At 40.9% G+C, this 12,743-nt stretch overlaps 1 long non-coding RNA gene across 6 annotated transcripts in view; it reads left to right on the plus strand.

Moving 5' to 3' along the window:
* The window catches only part of LOC119705619, an 83,883-nt gene extending 73,951 nt beyond the window's left edge, over positions 1-9,932 (plus strand). For all 6 annotated transcript variants that reach the window (XR_005258275.1, XR_005258272.1, XR_005258273.1 and 3 more), the window contains one exon: positions 7,531-9,932. This is a non-coding gene — a long non-coding RNA (uncharacterized LOC119705619). The remainder of the gene's footprint in view (positions 1-7,530) is intronic.
* The last annotated feature ends 2,811 nt before the right edge of the window (positions 9,933-12,743 follow it).

Below are 12,743 nucleotides of genomic sequence, written 5' to 3' on the forward strand. Positions count from 1 at the left end.
GATTTCTATTTCATTGTCATATGGGCATAGAAACAATAAATAATGAGGAAAAGAAAGTGCCTATACTAATGCTAGTGGTAAATGGTAGAGGTGGATAAGTAGTTTGTAACAGCAGAATAAAAATTGCTGCTCCCCTCTTCAAAGAGGTGTCCTTAAGCCAAGTCTGAGCCCATCACATGGCAGACAAGCAGGAAGCCAGTACCACAAAACATGTCCTGGTTGCTTTGGCTGCTCTGGCCCTCAGAGGGGCTGGGTGTTGTAGAACCTGAGGTCCAGGACTAACACTAGCCTTGGACGCCCATGGAGGCTTCAGAAATTCCTGTAGGTGGTGATGAGAAACTTCTGAGACCACTTCTTCTGTTTGCTTTTCCCTTTGGGAAGATCTAGCTCATGGCTGATGCCTTGTCAATAATACTCATTGTATCACGAGAGGTTCATGCTGTGGCCTGACCCAAAGGAAACTTTCAGAAGAGGAAGAAGTTATCTGGTTTTCTGCTTCAGACTGACCAGGTCTTTGTGGCCACTGTGTTCTGGTCTCTGCTTTTCCCTTAGAATAAATTTTCTCTTCACTAGAGATAAATTCCGTTTATTTCACACTGGGATTTTCTCTTTTAAAGCAGATTTGTAGGCTGTTGGAAATTCCATATGGACATAACAGAGTGGTGTGTAGTATCTGGGATGTGTTCAAGGTCCAGAGAACACAAATGGAATTCAGTAGATTAGATATATATTGTTATAAAAATAATTATATTAATGTAGCTTTGAAGGACAGTAAAAATCGTGAGAGAGATGAAATGTAGAAGGCATACATTTTCTGTCATATGTATGAATATACAATTTTAACAATTTTACTAACTTTTTGAACATGTTTTGGTGAAGAGGCCGGGTTTGTACAAAGTCTCTTCCTTTGGGGTCACTGCAATGGAACTATAGGTAATGTTGCCATAATATTTTCTTTTTTCTCATGTCTTCTTTTCCTTTTGAATGAAAGTTCAAATGAAGAGTTTGAATGATGAGCAGACTTGTTTATTGCAACAGAACTACTAGATGCTCACAGATAGTAGAGAAGGCATGCAAGTATTGTCTTCTTTCCAATATGTCTAAATAAGAGGTGAGCTGTTTGAAATTTTAGTGATGTCAATATCCGCTCAGGTCTGGGTATGTTCCTTTTGTTTTAACAATTGCAGACAGCTTGGTTTTTTCCCTATTTGTGTTCATTCAGTCCTGGCAATATTTTAGGTGTTCTTTTGACATTTTAAATTGAGGTTCTCTTATCTCAATGTATGTATTTCTCTGCATTTATGTTTTGCTGGAATGTTGTCTTATTTTTCTGCACTGCTGTAGCTAATTAAAAAAAAAATACCATTCTGCTGTGTTTTATTTTTTTTCTGGGAAAGGTGGCTTTTAAAAAAACAGATAGGTATTCAAAAACCTCCATTTACCATATCTGAATTGTTCTGGTTCAGGGTGAGCAAATACTAGAGAAATGTTGTTTACTTGAAATTTTCAAAGATGTGCCAAAGGCAGCAACCTGAAAATATTAAAAAGGGAGGGCTGAGGTATTTATGAGGAGTACTGTGGTGGCTTTCTCCATCAGGATTATCCTAAGAGACATTGTTTATAAATGGATTATGAGCTTCAATCGTTTTATTAGGGTTTTTATTTCTGCACGTTAAAGCCAGGTGCCTTAGAGCTGACCCACACTTGCTGCAATTGCTGAGCAAGTCTGATCCCCAGATACCTCAGGAGAGTTTCACAGTGTGTTTGGTAACTGTGTCATTTGGGAATGTGAGTTCACCTTCAATTTTATGTTTGTCTTTTCTTTTAAATAGTGAAATACTTCTAGGAATAGGGCCATACATTGGAAATTCTGACCCTGATTTTCTAATGCTCCTTTGTTGGCTGTTGCAGACCTGAGCTCTTCACTGCTTCTCTGTCTGGCCACCTTGCTGGAAGGGGTAATGCCTGCAGACATGAAGTGAGAACAGATTGCTGATGAGCTGCCTTGTGCCCTTTAGATTTCAGCTTTCTGTGGATTTAACTTGCCTGGACTGGATGCAGTTGTTTGTGTGCAGACAAGATGGTTATGTGCAAGTTCCCCATTAGACTTCAATCAGAAATCCTTTGAGCAGGCAAGAGTAGATATTCCACAGGCTTACTGGTGTGAGAATGAGTGGTTTGTCTGTGGGTCTGTGGCCTGTGTGCACAGTGGCTGTCCATGGATTACCCACTCCCTGCTGCCTTACAGCACAGCCTGACAAATCATGTGTTTTTACCCTGCTACCATGCTAAACCCTCGCTTTGCTGACACTTCCTTGGGCTGCAGTCTGGAGACAGAAGTCAGAAGGCATTCCATTGGTTGACTGGAGTGAAAACTATTGCCATTTGAGAGCAACATCTCACAGGGAGGAGGGAGGAGAGAGGGCACAGGAGGAGTGTGTTGATTGGGACTGACATGAGCCTTAAGATCTGATGTGGCTTTCACACTTGGAAATATTCAGGACTCCATATGTTCCAAAAAACCCACTGAACAGTGCATACAACATTGCCTTTATCATTCTTTAATCTCAGTTTAATTGCTGTGGTCAAATTACCCCACACTTAATAACCCACAGCTTGGTATATTATTTAATATGGTTGACACATACTTTGTTTGAAATGTCAGTGCTGGTAAAGCCCTAGAGCTGGCAATGCTGTGCATGATAGATGGCAGAGGAGATGGATCATCTGTTCTTTGTCTGTGCTGTTGGTATGTTGGCTGCAACTTTTTCAACTGTGACACTAGACTCATGCCAAACCCAAAGCTACTGAATGGGTAATATTATCCCTTGTATCTGATGTTTTGTAGCTGATCATTCTCAATTTCTCTGGCTTTTTTTACAAGAATGTGTAATATTATATCGCCCAAGTCAAAGTGGTGAACTAGTGTTGTTTCAAATGGGTTGATTTAATTATTTCAGCACCCAGTGGCACCTTTGTTATTAAAGGATTTTCACAAAGCAGTACATAGTCTAATTACGAATTTACACAAGAGACCGTAACAGCATCTGCTGGGTAAATAATATACATTTGTAAAATGGTCTAGCTACTAATTTACACAGCCGACCACTGAGACACTGAAAGGCTGTGGCATTCTGTCATGTCAGCTCTCAAACACTTCCAACATTCCTGCTTCTCCTTACAACTGTTAACAAAACTGAGAAAATCAAGTAACTAAAACTCTCTTCTAGAAAAAGCCAGAACTGTTTGGCGTTGGTGGATTTAGCTGCAATTTCATTCAGAGTTTTTTTCTTGTCCCCAGCTGGTAGCAGAGCATGGGAAGTGCTATCACACATATTTTGGGGCCTACATCTGTATTAGCACAAGCATGCTGGGTCAGAAGGAGGTCCATGTTTTCATTCTGGATTGCTGGCTCTGCTCTCTTGGAGCAAATCTGTCTTCAAACCTCTCCAGATTAACATCTCCAGAGACTTTCTCCCTACACAGGAGAGCCCAGGCTAGGAAATGCATGCCTCTGTAACTCCTGTGTCACATCCCTACAACAATGTTCAGACTTCAGCCAGGACATGCTTATCTGAAAAATCTTCGTCTGCAATCTTGGTTCCTTGCAGCTATAAAAGTTTGGTGCCAGTTGCAGCAAGTCAGGGGCTGCACTGACTTGTTCTGTGAGGACTGGTTGGTCTGAGACCTGCAGATGTAAATGCAGTTCACTCATTGAGAACACTTTGGCCTCTTTTTTTTTTTTTTTTTTGGCATCTGGGTGTTGATACAGAGGCACAAATTAGCCACTCCTGAGAGCAGCTATGATGGATTCATGCAGCTCCTGGGTAACAGGACGATGACAGCTGGGGAGTAAACCGCTGGTGTAAGGTAAAATTTTTGCTGGATCAGTGAGGCTGACATTCCCAGTCTGGAACCCATTAGTGATTAGTGAGAATAAGATTTAAGATTTCTCAAACCCTCAGCTAAATGCAGCTTTGCAAACTGGAAAGCAGAGCTTTAGCCATAGCTTAGTGCTAAGAAGAGAAGAGCTCAATGTTAGGAAATGCCTGAAGTATCTTAACTATCTGTGGATATGCAGTTGTCTACCAAAAAAAACCCAAACCAAACGGAAAAATTCTAAGGAGAAAGAAATATAAAGCAGCATCCACCATGGGATCCTATCTCTTCCTATGTTTCTGGAAGGAGAACATAGTGGTTTCATTGCCGTCTGTGCAAGAGGTTGCCCATCAACTTGAACTCTTTCTTATCTTTTGCAGGCAGGAAACTGGACAAGCTTTCCCATAGCAAATCCCTCTTTATTTCCTCATAGCTGTCTCACCTATGTAAGCTGCAGAGCCTTTTCCTGCAATGCTGAGAAAAGATTTATGTCTGCAGTACAGGAGAAAGTCTCCTTCCCTGTTTAAGTCTGAATTCTACATCAGCAGGCTGCATCTGGGGAAGGGAATTCAGACTGGTTTTCCCAAGTGCTCTATTTTCCATTTAAACTTCATGCTTAGGAAATGATCACAACAAAGCTTGTGTTTCACATTAAAAGCACATCCGTGCAGCACTGTTTATTCAGAAAAGAAAACCAATATAGCTATTTTTCTTGATTCCTTGAGTATAGTATGGGACAAAGACAGGAGAAAAGAAAGGGAAAAGGTAGAATTAGAGACTCTGCTTCCTCAAGAGGAGTGATGATTCTCATCAGTTGTGCCTCTTGCTCCTCCATCTGTGTTGTAATTACTCCCAAAATTATAGCAGAGTGGTATTGGAGAAGAGAATCACCATTGCCCTAAAACAAAAAGACCCCTTTGAAATTACATATGAGACTGTCAAGCTGTTGGACCTAAATACCTGATTTGTTTGCATATAAGATCCTTTTAGCAGTTATGTATTTTAAGCACTGGCTTGCATTGTTTACTGAATGAGCAGCAATCTGTAAAGGAACCAGTTTTCACATTGACCAGGCAGAAAATACCCTCTGATAAAGGAGAAATATTAGTTGATTATGCATATTGTCTCTTTTGCCTCACATTGCCTTCATATCAAAGGCAACATGGCAGTTTGTTGAAAGAAAAGAAATATCATTTTGCTTTGTTACAGGCAGCAAAGGATCTTTACAAAGCTTTTGGCTCTTGTTCAAATGTATCACACCATTTGTGATGGCTTTATAAACTAAGCATGGTTTAAGACAGTCAAGGATGAGTCAGACTGAAAGAAAACATACAATTAATACTTTACTATAAACTTGGGATTAAGATTATCCATGAAAATCAGAACTATGACAAGGCTGTGCATCGTGAATGGTGTTTCAGGGAGTAAGTGGGAAATTAAGAAACACTGTGTTTAAGATGAAAGCTGCTTTCATTGAAGAGAGGATCATAGCAAAAATGTAACAGGAGAAGTGAAATGTAATTAGGAACGTGACATTAATACTGGATTTGCAGAATGTTGCCCAACAGGTGGGTGGAGTTTATTTGACTTTGTTTCAGTTGGAGTATTGACCCACACAGATGCAGCCTTTAAATTTAATCTAGACTGTGAGAAAAAAGGTAACAAGAATGTTCAAATACATGGGCTCACACCACCAGCATGTGTCCTTGCTCTTTCTCTTCTAGCTGTAATAATCACCTCCCAGTTAAGATGGTTCTTGCTCTTCCTCTGTCATTCCTTGTTTCTGCAATTCTGCACTGGAAAGCAGAGGGGATATTGGGTTTCCTTTCATCACAGTGACAAGTCAGGGAAACATCTGTTTTAAACAAAGTGTGCAAAAGGTTTGAAAAACAATTAAGGTGGGTTTTTTGGCATTTTTTGTTTATGCCTGTTAGGCATCGATTTTTATTAAAATAAAATTTATGAGTATAATATGACGAGAAGTCATTTAAAGATTGAATTTGGAGTATCCAGAGAGGAAATCTGTGAAAGGCAAAATGTCCACCAGAACGGACAACACGAGTTGCTTTCTGGACTCCAGGATGGAAGCATCAATAGAGATTGAACATTTGTTTCAGTTTATGAACTTTTTTGCAATCCAGCTAAAAATATCAGCACCACCTGTGATACAAGAATCAGATTTATTATTAGCTTCTCAGGAATTGCAAAACAGCCTAACTCCACCCGACTGTTAATAAATCAGGTGCTGAAAGCACTTCAAATGAGAACTTTGCTGAAGAGACAAGTACTCACAAGGATCAAAGGCTCAAGTCAGTTAAACTGGCCATTTGCCCTTTTGGCATAATCAGAATGTATTTTCAAAAAAAAAGAAGGAAAGAGAAAAATTAATGACATGATGCTTTTTTCAGAGTAGGACAAATATTAAAGTGGGCATGGGCATCTGTAAGTCAGTCACTCTAATTCTGCAAAACTGAGATTTCTGACAGTGCTGAATTAGTAAAGCTTATGGATTTGGTCCAAAGCCCACTGAAGCCAATGAAAAAAGAGTGTTTCTTTTGATTCCAGTGGTTTGGATCTGGCTGTTGGAAGCTCCCTGCTTTGGACAAAAAGCATGCACCCTCCCATGAAGCTGACTTGTCTCTTGACTGTGTTCCCCTGGCACCACACACATGCAGAAAATCAACTTCCAGGCTTCCAATGAAAGAAATTGCCTGAAAAATATTGCAATATCCAGCTTCCTGGATTAATTAATAAAATTACTTGCTCTTCAACACAGATTACATGCTGGGCATTTAGCTGCTGTGCTCTGGGGAAGGGGTGAAAAAAAGGTTCAGTGGAGATGTAGGGAAGCGAGAGGAGGACACAGGTGAAGAAATACCATGAATATTGATTCATGATGACAGGAATATTTTTTAAAACACTGTAGAGCTCTGATTTGCATGAACAATATTTGTCTAATTCAGAATCACAGAATATTCTGAGTTGGAAAGGACCCACAAGGATCATCAAGTCCAACTCTTGAATGAATGGCCCATACAGGGATCAAACCTGCAATTTTGGCATTGTCAGTGCCCTGCTGTAACAACTGAGTTCATCTCAGGGTCTTAAACTGAAGCTGTCAGCAACATCAACACTGGCAGCTTTACAGGATTCTAGCTCTAACTTTTCTTTTTGCCCTTGCACTGGGTATCCACTGTAGGGATTTTATTATTCACTGTCAACCAGTCTCCACTTGTGTTTGAGTTTCCTCTTTCCTGGGCCCTCTTATGGGTGGTCTGTTGTGGAAGGCAAGTCATTTTTATGAGCTGTGTGGTTTTTCTGGATGACCATTCAAGTCATAAAGAGAATTTTTGGATGATGGTGTTGCTGTCTAGCAGTCTGGAAGTGGTCAGGGAAGGGATGATCTTCGTGGGTGCCTGCATTATGCTTGCAGATGATTGATTGACCTTGTGGGCAGCAGGAAGAATGACAGGAGGAGCACAGGCAGGGCCCAGGCACTTCTCCCACACTTGGTAGTAAAGCAAATGTGAGTCACAAAGAGCAGGATGGGTGGAAATGGTGTTCTGCAAGAAGTGAATGCAGAAGTTCATGCTTTCAGGCTCCCAGCTGTAATGCTGAGGGATAAAGGCTCTCTTTTTCTTGGGTATCCAGGTGCAGTGCCACTGATCTGGGCAGAGTTAGTCTGATTGTAAGTAGTGCAGGAGGGAAGCCAGTCCTGTTCCTGTGGCAGTGCTGTACACCTGAAACCAGTGCAGAAATGATGACTCACAGGTCAGTGTGTGACGCTCTGGAGTTTACTGTTTGCACATGAGGTTGGTTCTGTGCAAGAAACTGAAGAGCAACCTGGTTTATACTGGGTTGAGTATGTGAGGAAATCTGTGGAGTGGCTGAGAGCTGTGCGTTTTCAACTGGGCAAACATCAGACAAGAAAAGAGCATGTTTGCTGTCCCTCTTTGCTTGGCTTTTGCAGGATGCCTGACGTTAGGAGAGCATGGTCATTCCCACAGTGACAGACCTGTTCACACCCAGCCCTGTGCTCTGACAAGAGCCATTTAATCTTTGGAGTGATGTCCCCAAGCACGACGGGGATCCGCCCTCATCTTTACTAAGAATTCACAGAAGTGCAGGTCCTGATGTTTGCTGTGCAAATCTTCACCAGCCAGGCTGTGGTGTGCAAAATGAGAGCTGCTGCTGATGCAGACCAAAGACTTATTTTCAGAAAGCTCATTTGAATTCTGCTTTACTGCTGGCAATTGGAAAATTATTTTCAGTCCAATGCTTTAAAATGAACCTTGAGCAACACGCCTGTTTTGTTTAAGGCTTGCTTCTCTGTTCACTGGATTGGCAGCAGTGTTGATGCTGGCAGCAGAAAGGTCATTATTTCTGTCTTAGGTCTTCTTTGGAGTATTAAAGATACTTGAGTATAATAATTCTCAGTGTGAGATGCACTTCTTAATTAATTTTCAAGGTAGCATATTGCAGCTTGGGATGCCCTTCTGAAAGCCAGGAGAGCTTCCCAGAAAGGGTGAGCTGTGCTGGCTCAGTGGGCACATCCTTCTCCCATGAAACAGCACACACCCCCACAGTGTAAGCTTCCAGCTCTGCAAAATGACAACCACCACCTCAGCTTTCCCAAGATGAATCAATCAGTTGCTTTTTAAAATTATGGATGCCTAATGTGGGATTATCTAGTGGATGCTTTTTGATCTGTGTAGATACCAGCGAATTTTAGATTTGTTCCACTGTGTGTATTAGGGCAAATTAAAAGCTCTGGAGTCAGGAAATTGTATTTCCTGTGGCTGAGAGTGGGCTGCACTGCTCTTTTGATACAGAAATTTTAGGAACATTGATGGTTGAAGCAGACACATCTGCTGTTTGTAGTGATTCTGTCAACAGCCCTCATGGTACACAGCCAGCCTAATAATCACAAGTGCTTCTTTCTGTTTAAATCCCAGAAAAGGAACTGACATCTTTTATCAGAAAGACAGACAATCTGTATCCCATGACAATTCCAGATTATGGATCCCAAGAGACTTTCCTTACATTCTTATTTTATCATGGAAATCACAGTTAGTGCTGTTTACTTTCTATACCTCCACACAGTTTTCAAGGTGTTGCCAGCAGGACCTGTGGTGATACTGACATGTGTTGTTGTCACATTGCAAGATCTGATAGAACACCCCTATATATATAAATATCAGTGTTTTCTTGGATCTTCCTTTGCTTTCAGTGGCTTTGGAAATCGTGGCACTAGTTAATTCACATGCTTTGTCTATTTTGTAGGCTTTTTTCCTACTTCTAAGGACAGACTTGTATGTCTGTCCTTAGTATGGAGTATGACTCTCCTTTGCTGCTATTTTTATGGTAGGGAGCTATGTATATGACATTTTCTAGCTGTTACTATAGAGTAGGATAAGAATAAATGTCTGGGGAGAAAAAGAAACACTGATTATTTGGAAAACTAAGTGACTTATGCCTTATATTTTTTCTTTGCAATATTCCTGTCATGCTGCTTCGAAGTTCACAGCCCAGACCCACACCAGAAGTGGGGAGGAGGGACAGCAGAGCTGCTCAGGAAATGCAGAGCTCCAGCCACGCAGCCACACTCCAGAAAGCTGTTCACTGTCCTCCGTTGTGATATAAAAGCTGAAATGCCACTCAAGCTCCTTCCCTCTGGACTTTCCTCACCCTGGGGATCAGTAGTACATGAGAATGACCCATCCCTGGTGTACTGCCATCCACAAACTCATGATTTGTCATGGTTGAAGTTCCTTGAAACTGAACTTTGGGTCTGTGCGAACAACAGGTTCTTCGTGCTGATCCCCTGTGATTTGATTTGTTTTGCCTGGCAGACTGTCAACCTTCTCTGAAGTTATAATCATCTGTTTGAGGCTTGGAGCACGTTTTCACTAAAATATTTGTTCCTGAGCTTACCTACAACTTGTTAATTTTGTAAACAATAAACAAACAAATATTAATATGTATTCATAGCCTTTTTACCCACTTCAAAAAGCCATCTTAAAGACCAGTTCAATAGTCCAGCTGTCAGTGGGTCCTACAGCAGCCAAGTACAGTGTATGGTTTATTTTTCTTACCAAAATAGAATTAGTTTTTTTGCCACATGCAGAAGACAAGGAGTCTGGCCTTTTGTTTCTGGAGCCCACACAGTGCATTAGGTCAATCCAGCAGATGCATCTCAGGAAGGAGCTACATTCCTCTAACTTTTATTTGGGCTGGAGATACCAAAAGATGCTAAAGCCTTGAATTTTCATGTCATGACACCTCATTTAGTTTACTCCTACACAAAATGACATGTTATCTGACCCAAGGGCTCTGCATCATGTGTCCACAAAGCAGGGTAGGAATCAACACATGAATCCAAAGCTTATTTTACTCCTTTTTTTCCCCTCTACACCCTATATAAGGTGTCCAGGTGGTTTGTGGCAATGGAATAGTAATGACAGCAGGATGGTAATTTCATCTTGAGTTTTACAAGCAGGAGGAGGTGCCAAGAAGGAAACCAGGTATGAAGGTTGCCAAATACATCTTCCATTTATCATCCCAGCTAACAGCGGGTAAATTATTTCTGAGTGGCACTTTGAAAAGGGAGGGGAGAAGAGAAGCACACACTAATATGTGCTGCAGAGGTGTCTCTGAGGAGTGGCTGGTGTGGCAAGCTAAAGTATAGTCCTTCCTGCAGGAGGAGTACAGTGTGTTACTCATGCAGGAATTCTGGTCACGCTGTCGGAGCTAAAGTACCTGGACACATACCCAGATGGTCCAGTGGTAATACAAAAAGATTGATCTTTTCATAGGAGCTGGAAATGAAGAGAATATTTTTGTCCAAACAGAGCGCTCACCTGGGGCCTCAGCCATGTTTCAGTCCTGGACAGCATTTTCCACACTCTTTTTGCAAAGTAGAGAGACTTCTAGAAATGTTTCCATATCAAATACCGTCAGAATTTAGCAAGAAGAAAGGGGACCTTCCTCTTTTGCTTTGCCATTTTCACCTAGTTTCGAAGTGGGGTAACTCTTGCTTTAGGCTGTGATGAGGAATGGGGCTGTGCTGATATAACCAGTTCAGGATGCAGCTCATTGTGTGCACCTTGTGAAGCTGTCACAGAGCTGTTCTAAAAAGAGTTACAGGCAGAAAAAGCATCCGGTGAATGGAAAACAACCTGCTTGAGTAATTTCTACCTGACTGTTTGATAATATGATATTTCTCAGGTGCAGACTCACATTTACTTGTCTAACCATTGCCATTATTATTATTATTATTATTATTATTATTATTATTATTAAGTAATTATAATTTACTTGTACAAATTAGAGGAAGGATTAAATGACATACAAGAAGCATACTGACTGGAACTAAATAGAAAATTCCAAGGAGGAGTCCTTAAAATAAAGCAATTGTATAATACTTAATTGTATAATATAAACTGTAATTTCCCAAAAGAAATTGTATTAATCTTACAGTGGTTAGCTATTCCATTTGGTCCATTTATAATCACTTTGAGCTACTTAAATACAAATTTTAAAAAGGCTCAAACTTGTTTCCCTCTAATATGCCTAGTGCTTTCCCCATAGCTTATTCATCTTCAAAGCTCTTCACCAACATTAGCTAATTATATTTTTTTTCTAATTAGTAGAAATTGACTATGGTCAAAAGGGCCATTCAGCAAATTAGCATGTCTCTACCTTCAAATCTCAGAGCTTCTGACCCAGAGCTTTCAAATGGCTGATGAAGACATCATACAGTGGTTGTGCTGAGCCCATAGTCAAGGCAGCCAACTGGAGAAAAAGAAAGAAAGATAGAATTTATTTTTTTTTAAATTACACCTCAGGGAAATGTATCAAATCTCCTCATTCAAAACTTTCCCTGGGGGCAGCAGCATGGAGAATGCAGGGCTGGACCCAGCCTCCTCCTGCTCTGAGCACAGCTGCCTCAGACAGGGGCCAGGGGTACCTTGCCCTTATTCTGAAGACTTAAAGGCATGTGGGGCTTTTGGTGGCCACCTGCTCAGAGGCCACTTCTGTTCTTGGGTGCTGGAGGTGGCACAAGTCACTTGGTGTCACTTGGGTGGTGTCCCTGTCTGTGGAAAAGCAATCTGAAACTCTGCCCAAGCATCAGCTTTGCTCTGGGCGTGCATTCTGTCCATTTTGAACTGTAAGATGGCAACCCAACAAGATGGGTTTAAGAAGTGGTTTGGAGTTTTTTAAGCCCTGTTTGCATTAAAACTGTCCCTTCAAAAGAGTGTTTCTTCTGAGTCTTACGTGTAGCCACGCCACTCGCCAAGAGCTGCTTTTCTCACTTTGTAAGGGTTCATATGCATCTGTGACTTGATAGCTGTAACCCAAAGGTAGCAGAAAAGTCTCTGGAAATATGAACAAGTTTACTCTCCCTTTGTATTCTGAATTTCTTTACTTGTTCTTCAAAAAGGCAGCAAAGTGAGGAATCCTCGCCGAGCAGCAGCTCTGTTTGGCTCTTGGAGAACAGCTGTGAGTGTGAGACTTGTTTATGTTTCAGAAACTGTGAATGTTTTAACCCTGAACAACAGTGTGTGCTCCAGGAGATTAATATCTGCATTACATGGACTTGCTGAGAATAAATTAACTCTTGATGACACGATTACTGTCTTAGCAGTGTTCACCGCATACAATTGCATGGTGTCAAAGATATTAATGTGTTTTTGTGAAGAATTTAGGAAACAATTTATTTATATGACTGTGCTTCATTCCATATCACACCAGGACATCAATTAGCTGCTATCGCCTGTAAAAGAAATGTAAATCATGTGTCTCATTGGTTATGAGGATAATAGTGGGCCAATAATTCACAAAGAATAATTCATTCTATGAAT

This window comes from Motacilla alba, chromosome 11, assembly GCF_015832195.1.
Source record: "Motacilla alba alba isolate MOTALB_02 chromosome 11, Motacilla_alba_V1.0_pri, whole genome shotgun sequence".
Classification (NCBI taxonomy): Eukaryota; Metazoa; Chordata; class Aves; order Passeriformes; family Motacillidae; genus Motacilla; species Motacilla alba.